At 67.1% G+C, this 9,582-nt stretch overlaps 1 protein-coding gene across 2 annotated transcripts in view; it reads left to right on the forward strand.

The window, feature by feature from the left end:
* PLEC (plectin) overlaps positions 1 to 1,009 on the forward strand; it is a 34,742-nt gene extending 33,733 nt beyond the window's left edge. For both annotated transcript variants that reach the window (XM_061995845.1, XM_061995846.1), the window contains one exon: positions 236 to 1,009. The gene's annotated coding sequence lies outside the window, so the exon portion shown is untranslated. The remainder of the gene's footprint in view (positions 1 to 235) is intronic.
* The last annotated feature ends 8,573 nt before the right edge of the window (positions 1,010 to 9,582 follow it).

The following is a 9,582-nucleotide window of genomic DNA, read 5'->3' on the forward strand; positions in this document are numbered from 1 at the left end:
TAACGCTGACCTTTCTGTTCTCTCTCAGTGCAGCCGGGGGGGTGTCACTTTCCTCCAAGTATCATTTGGGGGACTGTAGCCCACGGTGAAGTCTTTCTGGCCGTGGTTGTGCCGTGCTGGTGCCGAGCGGGCCGGCGTGGGGCTGGCGCGTGGCACTGCCGGCTGAGCTCGATGGCTTCATCTCATGGACCAGCCGCCGTGTCTCATCCCATCTTTTCTGTTCGCTTTGTTTTAGTGTTGCTGGATGTCCATCCCAACTCCCCTCACCGCTGCCACGGAGCCCGTACCCCCGTCCCGGGGCGCGTGGGACCACACTTGAGGACACTGGGACGTGCTCCCCCTCCCTTGGCACTTGCCACAGTCCCCGAGCAGAGACCAGCGGCCGCGCTGCCTGGGTGCAGGGGGCTGCCCCGTGGCACTGGAGCCCCCCAGGGTGCCCCGGCCCACCCGCTGCCCCTGCCCACACGCAGCCCCCGGCCCTGGGCAGGAGTTGAAGCCATAAGTGATGCAGCAGCGGGTCCACACCGGCCCAGCCCCTCTGAGAGGCACCCGCTGGCCCTCCCCTCACCCTGTGCCAGCCCGAGGGGCACCCCCCATCCTCCCCAGCACCAGCATGGTGCCACAGCTCACCCGCAGATCTCCACGGCACATCTCCTCCTTCCTGCCTGCTGTCGTTTTGCCACGTGTCGATCATGTTACCCCCCAGCATTCGTCGCCATCATTATTACTCTCATTACTCAGTTCTGCTTTTGCATGACGCTCCCGCGGGCGCCTGTGCCACAGCCCGAGCCGGGGCTCCCGGGGCCCTGCGCTCCCCCAGGCTCCCCCTCATTGCTCATCGGGGTGGCAGGGGCTGATCATAATCTGAAAAGCATCTCTTTTTTGGGGGGGGGGGAGGGGGCAAAAACACTAAAACCTGACTTGTATATACCGCGAAGTGTCTGTAAAACGTGCAGTATGGACCCAAGGCTCTCCCCGCGAGGTCAGTAAAAGAGATCCTCTGAAACCAGCCGCCCGCTCCGCGTCGTCTGTTCGCCCTCGCTGCTCCTGCCTCGGTGCCGTGGGCTGCACCGTGCGTGGTGGATCGTGGCAGGGCGCCCGGGGGCTCGCTGGCTCGGGCTCGGCATGCCAGGCTCACGCACGGCCGTGCCGGGCAGCCATGCCACGTCGTGCCACCGTGGGGTTGTCGGGGTCTCGTGGTGTGCGGCAGGACCCCGGTTTGGGGACGGGCAGCAGCGGGGAGCGGGCGCTGCTGGCGGTGTGTTGTGTACCAAGGTGGTGCCTTTCACGTGGGGACGGTGTAGACAGGGCTGTGCCTCATGCCAGGCACAGCAGTGCCGGAGCGACCTCAGGGGGCTGGTGGATCTGCCCAGGAGCAGCGGGGCTGAGCGTGTTGGCCCCACAGCAGTGCCTGGCTGGGCAGGTGCCAGCGGCCAGAGCACAGGGATGGCACCGTGTCTCTGCATCCCTCCCTGCCCCACTGCAGCAGGACGTGGCCACACACAGCCGGGGGGACACTGGGGGCTGTGTGTCCTGTGCTGGGGTGGTCACGAGCTGCAGAGCCCAGAGAGTCAGAGAATCACAGAATCATTTGGGTTGGAAAAGCCCTTTGAGCTGCTGGAGAGTCCAACCCTGAGCCCTCACAGTGCCACAGCCACCATTGTGCCACGGCCCTCAGCAGCTCAGCCCCACGGCTCTGGGATCCCTCCAGGGCTGGGCACTGCCCCAGCTCCCTGGGCAGCCTGGCACAGGGGCTGACACCCCTCTCAGGGAAACAGTTCTGCCTCAGCTCGAACCTCAACCTCCCCTGGGGCAGCCTGAGCCCCTTTCCTCTTGTCCCATCACTTGTGATTTGGAAGCAGAGACCCCCACTCTTGCTACACTCTCCTGTGAGGGAGCTGCAGAGAGCTCCTGTGTGCCCTCAGGCTCCTCTTCTCCAGGCTGAACACCCCCATTCCCTCAGCTGCTCCTCACAGCACTTGTGCTCCAGCCCCTTCCCCAGCATTGCTGCCCAGCTCTGGCCCCGCTCTAGACCCTCAGGAGCATTGTAGGGCTCAGGATGGGTCTGAGGGTTGCTCCCTGGTGTGGGCCTCTCCTCACTGTCCCCTCATATATTTCCCCCTTGTGAGCCCCCCACAAGCTCCACGAGGCCACTGAGGCCCCTCTGCTCCCAGGGCTCAGCCCCTGACCCAGCTGCATAGTCTGGAGACCCCTCGCCTCCCTGTGACCTCTGTGGGGCTCAGCTCCCCTTCCCTGGTGAGAGATCCCCAAGCTCCCACACCAATCCCTGGGGCCAGCCTTTGGGACCAGTGGGACCCCATTCTCCACACTCCCCTCAGCCCTGTGCTGGGCAACCTGGGGCAGTGGGACCCCTCTGGGGCAGCTGGTGAGGGAGCACAGGACAGTGAGGTGTGGAGAGACCCCCTGCCATGTATCTGGGCTGTCAGCTGGGCACATGGTGCTGTGGGGAGGGCCTGTCCTGCCTGGCATGGCCCCCCTCATCCATGGACCTTCTCCAGCTCTCTCCTGCCACTCCATGTCACCTTCCTGACCCACATTCCCTCCCAAAGCCCCTTCCCATGGCAGCATCTGCCTCCTGTGCTCTTGCCCTGCTGGGGCTGCCCAGGCTCGGTGCCCATGGCACGGCTCGGTGCCTGCCGGGCACGGCTCAGCACCAGGCAGCGCAGCGGAACAGCAGCAAGGCCACATGCCCCAGGGCTGGCAGTGGCCCAGCAGCTCCAGCCCTGCCGTGCCAGTGGGTGAGCAGTGGGTGCGGGGCAGAGCTGGGGCTGGGGGCTGCCCCTGTCCTGGCCCATGTGGTGGAAGGAGCCAGTAGCTGCTGCCCTGCCAGCCTTGGCATGGCCAGCTGAGCCTGGGTGTTGGTTGCCACGGGGCCAGCAGCCGGTGAGGGGAAGCAGCAGCCTGTCTGTGAGTAGCAGCAGGTGCCACTGAGTTGCACCTGAGAGGATGAGTGGGTGTGTAATTAGGGCAGGCTAATTGTAATGGATAACTGATGTGGGCTCTCCAGCTCAGCAGAGACAGGGAAGTGCTGCAGAGTGGCCTGTGCAGGGATGCCAAGGTGCTGAGGGGATGGAACATGTGTGTGAGGAGCAAAGGCTGCGGGCCCTGGGGCTGTTCAGCCTGGAGAAGAGAAGCCTGAGCTCAGGGGCACCTCAGCAACACAAGTGTTTAAAAGGTGGGTGTCAGGAGGTTGGGGCATCACTCTTTTCTGTAGTGTCCAGTGTCAGGACAAGGGGTAATGAACATAGTCTGGACCGTAAAAAGGTCCCCTGGGCCAGGAGGAGCAAGTCCTTTGGTGTTGAGTGGAGGGAGCCCTGGCCCAGGCTGCCCAGGGAGGGTGTGGAGGCTCCTGCTCGGGATGTTTCCAACCCCAGCTGGACACGTTGCTGTGCCCCTGAGCCAGGGGAAGCTGCTGGAGCAGGGGCTGGGGCTGCAGCAGTTCTGCAGGGCTCTGTAAACCCCCATGCTGGGATTCTGGGACTCTGTTCTGGCTTTAGTGTGCTGCAGTTTAACTCCCCTGCTGACACACAGACCAGAGCTCCCCCTCTCAGCCCTTCTGAGCTGAACTGTCACGCTGCAGTAAAGCCGTGGCACACAGAGCACTGAGTGCTGCACGGTCGTGGCAAACCCTCAGCCCTGGCAGAGCTCCCTGGGCATCCACAGGCACGCACGGGCAAGTGTGGACATGCAGCGCTGGCAGAGCCCTTGTGCTGCTCTGTGCCACGCTCCTGGGAGTCTTTGGGTCGAGACGGGCTGTGCCCATCACCGCAGGATCAGCAGCGCGGGCGGCTGCAGGCCCTGTCCTGCCGCAGCAGCAGCCTTGGGGCTCGTGGCTGCTGGCCCAGCTTGGCCTCATTGGCACGGCCTGGCTGCCAGCTCTGTGTGCCCACCGCCCTGGGCACTGCTGGCCCCGGCCCGTGCTGCTCTGGGAACGCTCTGTCCCGTCTGTACAGCACCACAAAGCTGGGACGGCCTCTCCCACGCCCCCCCCCTTGCCGGGCACTGAACCGTGCTTTCGGCAGCCAAGCTGCCCAGCTCCTCTCCCTCTGCACACACCAAGACTCCCCCAGCCCGTGCTGCTGCCCTGGGACATGGAGCCCTGGCTGCAGGCCGGTCCCTGCCCCGTCCCAGGGATGTCCCGGCGTGTGCCGGGCAGCGCTACCTTGCCGTAACATACCCGTGTCTCTGTGCCGAGTGGCAAAGGCACGGTCTGGGCATGGGGCTGGTGGCAACAGGGCTGGTGAATCCAGCTGCAGGTCCAGGGGTGTGCAAGAGGGATGATGGGGCTGCTTGGTCAGGAGCCTGCCCTGGGGCTGCAGCCAGTGGGCACTGGGCAGCGATGTGGGCTGGGCAGCTGCTGGGTACAGTGCCAGGGTGCTGGTGGTGTGGATGGTGGTTGTGCTGTGGGGACGGTGGTGGTGCTGTCGGGACGGTGGTGGTGCTGTGGGGAGGTGGTTGTGCCATGCAGACAGTGGTGGTGCTGTGGGGATGGTGGCAGTGCCAAGCAACCTCAGGGTGCTCCAGGCAGTGCTGCTGCCAGCGTGGCCACGTGGGCAGCATGGTGTGAGGTCTGTGCCTCCCTCCTGAGGTACCACATTGCTGAGGGCAGCTGGATCCAAATCCCTTTGTTCCTGCTGCCACAGTCCAGGGCGTAGATGACACATCCTGCTGTGCCCCATGGCCAAGCCAGGGCTGGGGGGTGAAGGCTTACCCATGGGGCACAGAGGGCCAGGGACCAGTGGAGCACAGGGCAGTAGGGCTGTGGGACTGCTGATGACTGCACTGGTCTGTGCTGGAGCTGCCGTGACTCCATGTGCCTCGGTGCCAGGAGGGAGCTGAGACGCAGCCCATGGCTCAGCCTACTGGTGAGGGCACCAGTGCCAGCCCTGGGGTGGTGTGTGGGGTTGCAGAGCCCCTGTGCAGCAGCTGCATCATGCATGCAGGGTCTGCAGCAAGTGCATGTGCCCAGGGGCATCTCTGATGAGCCAGGGCCCAGGAGGAGGGGATGCTCTCCCTTTCTAATAGGGTGGAACATACTCTTTCTGCATTTACTGAGGTTTTGGGTTGTGAACAAACATCCACCTCTTCCTGACCCTCCTCTTGGTTTCTGAACAGACCTCAGCCCCTTGGTCTCTGCTTCCTCCTGGTGGCCCCCAGCCAGGTCCCAAGCTCGTTCTGCTGAGTGCAGAGTGTGTTCTGCTCCCTCAGCCTCTGGGTGCAGGCACTGTGCAATCCCTCCTGTGCAATCCCTCCTGCAAACCCACCGGGGCAAAGAATCACAGAATCATTTGTGTTGGAAAAGCCCCTGTGCCAGGCTGCCCAGGGAGCTGGGGAAGTGCCCAGCCCTGGAGGGATCCCAAAGCCGTGGGGCTGAGCTGCTGAGGGCTGTGGGTCAGTGGTGGCTGTGGCAGGGTGAGGGGTCAGGGTTGGACTCCAAGAGCTTTACGAGCTCACTGGGGGCAGATGTGGGGACATCAGGGACCAGAACATGCTGAAGGGGCCGGTGGATGTAGCTGTCAGCAAGTGAGATCTGGGAGCAATCCCAGGTGGGAAGGGGTCAGGAAACTCAGGAGTGCTGCAGGAATCACCGTGTCCAGCAGTGCTTGTCCTGGCAGGGGAGACCAAGACGAGCAGAGCCGAAACACACAGGTACCGGCAGCGGCTGCAGGGCTGGAGCAGAGGCCAGAGGCAGGGGGTGCTGTGCCTGGGCTGGTGAGGGGCTGGAGGCTGCCTGGCTGCTGTGGGGGGCACACAGTGAGACCCCCAGCCATCAGTGCCGGTGTGCAGGGCCCTGTCCCACCGTCCCTCTGCTGTCTCTGCAGAAGTGCTGTGCCACGGACGGCACCGGGCTGGCTGGAAGGAGCGAGGAGAGGCCGTCGGCCGATGGGGAGGCGATGGAGAGGTACTGGCACCGCCGGGCGCCGCGTCGGGTTGGGTCAGCACCGGCGGCTGCATGTGCGTGTGTCTGTGCCATGGGGAGGGGAGCTGGGGCCAGTCCTGCACCTGGATCACAGGCACTGGGTCAGCTGAGACCTTGGGTTGCCTGCTGAGGGTCACTAGGGCTCGGGGCGACTCTGGAGATGCTTCACCAGCAGGTGGGCAAGGCAGGGGAGAAGTGGCTGAGTGGGCACAGGCCACAGCCATGGGACAGGGTACAAAGATGGTTATGAGGAGCCAACAAGGGGTGTCCAGAGCCGCAGAGCTGCCAACCCTGGCAACTCCTTCAGAACCTTTGGGTTCTTTATGTCCCTGGATGAGCCATCCCTACCACACAGCAGCATGGGGAGAGGCAGGCGCTGCGGGCAGAGAGGGGCTGGCAGTGCTGGGCACTGTTTCATCCCTCTCCCAGGCCAGAGCAGTAAGGGAGAGGCAGGGCTGGGGCTCGGTGTGGTGCTGGTAGTGGCCCAGCAACCCCTCAGCCTGGCACATCCCTGCTCTCTCCCCAGAGCCTGGCAGCGGGGCGAGCGGATGGAGCGGAGGCTGGAAGTGCAGGAGCAGCTGCTGGCCCTGCGGCACTGGCTGGATGCTGTAGAGAAGAGGCTGCCCACCATGCCAGAGCCTGGCACGGCCCTGCAGGTAACGGGCTTGCCCCAGGCTCGTGGCAGCCGGCAGAACCGCTCAGGGCCGAGCAGGACCCACCTGTGGCTCCACTGAGGCTGGTGAGGTCTTGGTCCTCAAAGGAGAGGACGATGCCTGGTCGTGGGCACAGCCAGCTGGGAGGCCCTTTGACACCGCCTGGCAAACCTGCTGCAGCCCCTGCTGCTGGGCAGGGTCCCTGTCCCCGGTTCCAGCTCCCAGCCTGATGGCATGGCCCAGGCAGCCCTCTGTCCCCACAGACTCTGGCTCACACAGCCCTCTGTGCCCACGGACACCACCATGGGCTGCCATGGGCTCGGTGCTGGCACCCATGGCATAAGTACATGGGGCACCGCCGCCCTGGGCCCCGCTTGTGGCAGGGGCCATGGCCACCAGCAGCCACAGCCCACGGCAGCGCTGCCCAGGTGCCCTCTGCAGCTTCATGTGCAGCCATGCATGGGGTGTGCACCCAGGCGAGGGCTGTCCCCTGCCCCGGAGTGTGCAGCAGCATCCGTGCCGTCCGGCCCTGCCGTGCCCCCCTGCCAGGCCCGGCACCGTGCCATGTCCTCCCCCGGCTGCCCCCTCCCGCCACGGCGGCCTCGGGGAGCGGCGGTGGCAGCAGCCGGCCGGCCCCTCCTCGCCGCCCCACGAGCAGCCCCTCGCCGGCTCCTTTTGTGCTAGGCCTGGCCAGCACACGGGCTCCCGCCGCACACATGACGGCACAAACTGAAAGGGCCATTCATCCCGGGCCGAGGAGAAACCCACCCAGCTCCCGGGATCTGAGGCTGTGGATTCCAGCCGACCGCTCTCACCCGCTGCCCCGCGCTGGGCTCGCTCTGCCCCGGGCACCTGTGCCACCCCCAGCCCGGTCCCTGCGGCCGGGGAGCGTGCCAGGGAGCTCCCGGCGAGCGGCGGGTTGCTGTGCCAAAGGGAACAACTTATTGCCCCCCACCCACCCCCTGCCAGGCGGGGTCCTGGGGCTGCCGTGGGGTGCCCGTGGGAGCCTGGAGGTCCCAAGGCTGCGCTGGTGGAAGTGGTGGGCTGAGCCATGGGGTGAGGGGAGCAGCCCCCCCAGGGCAGCCCCGCTTTGTGGTGCTCAGAGGGGTGGCATCTTCCCCAGCACGGAGCCCACTGGCAGCACCGTCAGCCAGGCCTGGTTCAGCTAGGGATACTCCGAGCCCCCCGAGGGACCCTGTGTCTGAGCGGTCAGTGCTGAGCCCCTCACTGCCGAGATGCTGCCGGGTGCTGGGATATGGTAATTCCCTGCGGCCTCTCTGCAGCCCAGCAGACAAAGCCCCTGGCCTCTCCACCCACTGCTTCCCAGAGACCCCGAGGGAGCCCCATCCATCCATCCATCCATCCATCAGCCCAGCCCCACTGGCCAGGGGCACTCACCCACTCCCTCATGTGGGCCAGGATCCCCCACCCTGGAGGGGCTTTTGCTGTCTGAGGGGCTGGAGCTGGGTCCTTGCAGACAGTGCTCACAGGGCAGCGGCAGCCCCTCCACCCCCCAGTCCCTCCAGCATGTGGGGCAGAGGCAGGAGAGGTCTCAGGGCTCTCAGGGGAGGTGGGTGCTGGGCCCAGCCTGGCTGCCCCATCCCTGCCCCACACCACTGAGCCTGGGACACCTGGCACCCCAGAGCCTCTGGGGAGTGGGGCTGGACCCCTCCATGACCACAGCAGCCCCCACTGCTCCGGGGGGCATCAGTGCACTCCCAGGTGTGAGCTGGAGAGGCTGAGCTGCCGTGGCTGGGGTGCCGTGGGGCTGGGGGCACAGGCACACGTGGGGATGAGTGAACAGGTCCGGGTCCGGATGGGCTCCAGCCCCGCGCTGGTACCGGTGTCGATGCCGGTGCAGGTGCCGGTGCAGGTGCCGGTGTCGATGCCGGAGCCGGTGCCGGCAGGTGCGGGCGGTTGAGTCGGGGGGAGGCGCCGGCGCCGCGCGGGGCGGGCGATGGGAACGGCGCCGTCCCCTCCCCCCGCCCGGGATGGCTGCGAGTCCCCGGGGGTTTCCCCGGTAACGGCGCCGTCCGGCGCGCAAAGCGTTAACGCGGGCGGCGGGGGGGAGGCAGCGCCGGCCCCATCCCGCGCAGCCCCGGCGCGGTGCCGGTGTCCCGCCGTGCCCGGGGTCCCGCCGCCCCCCGCCCCACCCGGCGCGGCCGCAGCGCACAAAGGCGGCGATGCCCGGGCTGCGCTGACTGTGCCGGGGCCGAGCCGCGCTCCCCCCGCCCCGCTCCGCTCCGCTCCCCCCGGGCCGGGCCGGCCCCGGCTCCGCCCGCACGCTCCCCCCGCCATGGCCCGGCGGCGCGGCGGGTAGCGGGGGCGGCGGAGCCCCCGGCCCGGCCCGGCCCCGTGGCTGCCCGGCTCGGCGGAGGGGTGAGTGCGGGCTGGGGGCGAGGGGAGCTCCGGCGCGTGTCCGCGGGTCCGTGTCCGCGGGTCCGCTCGCGCTGGAGGCCGTGAGGTGCGCGGGGCGGGTGGGTGCGGGGCTGCGGGCAGGGGCACCCCCCAACCCGCCGGCCCTGGCGTGGGACCCTCCCTGGGCTTCCTATGGGAGCCTGTCCACGCAGGTTCGGGGGGTGTGAGGGGCTGCGTGGGGCCGGGGCTGCGTGGTTCAGCCGCGTGTGAGTGTGCGCCGTGACACCCCGTTGCACGAGCCTCGTGCCCACGGCGTGCGGGGCGCCAGCGCGTGGGCGCTGCTGCGGGGTGCCCCGTCCACGCGGGAGCCCGTGCCTCGGGATGCGTGTGCGCAGGGAGCGGGACGGCCCGTGTGCGTTTGTCGGTGCAGCGTGCGGGGCGTTGTGGGGGCGGCGGAGCGAGGGCTCTGCCTGTTGCACGGGGCGGGGGGAGCGCGGCGCGGGTTTCGCGTGTGTGCGGTCCCGCCTCGGCGCGCACACGCTTAGGGGAGAGAGTGTTTGTGTGCTTGCACACGCGTGTGTCGTGTCCGTGTTCACATGTGCTCAGGGGTGAGCTCCCGGCGCCGGGATG

This window comes from Colius striatus, chromosome 4 (genome assembly GCF_028858725.1).
Source record: "Colius striatus isolate bColStr4 chromosome 4, bColStr4.1.hap1, whole genome shotgun sequence".
NCBI classification, from domain to species: Eukaryota; Metazoa; Chordata; class Aves; order Coliiformes; family Coliidae; genus Colius; species Colius striatus.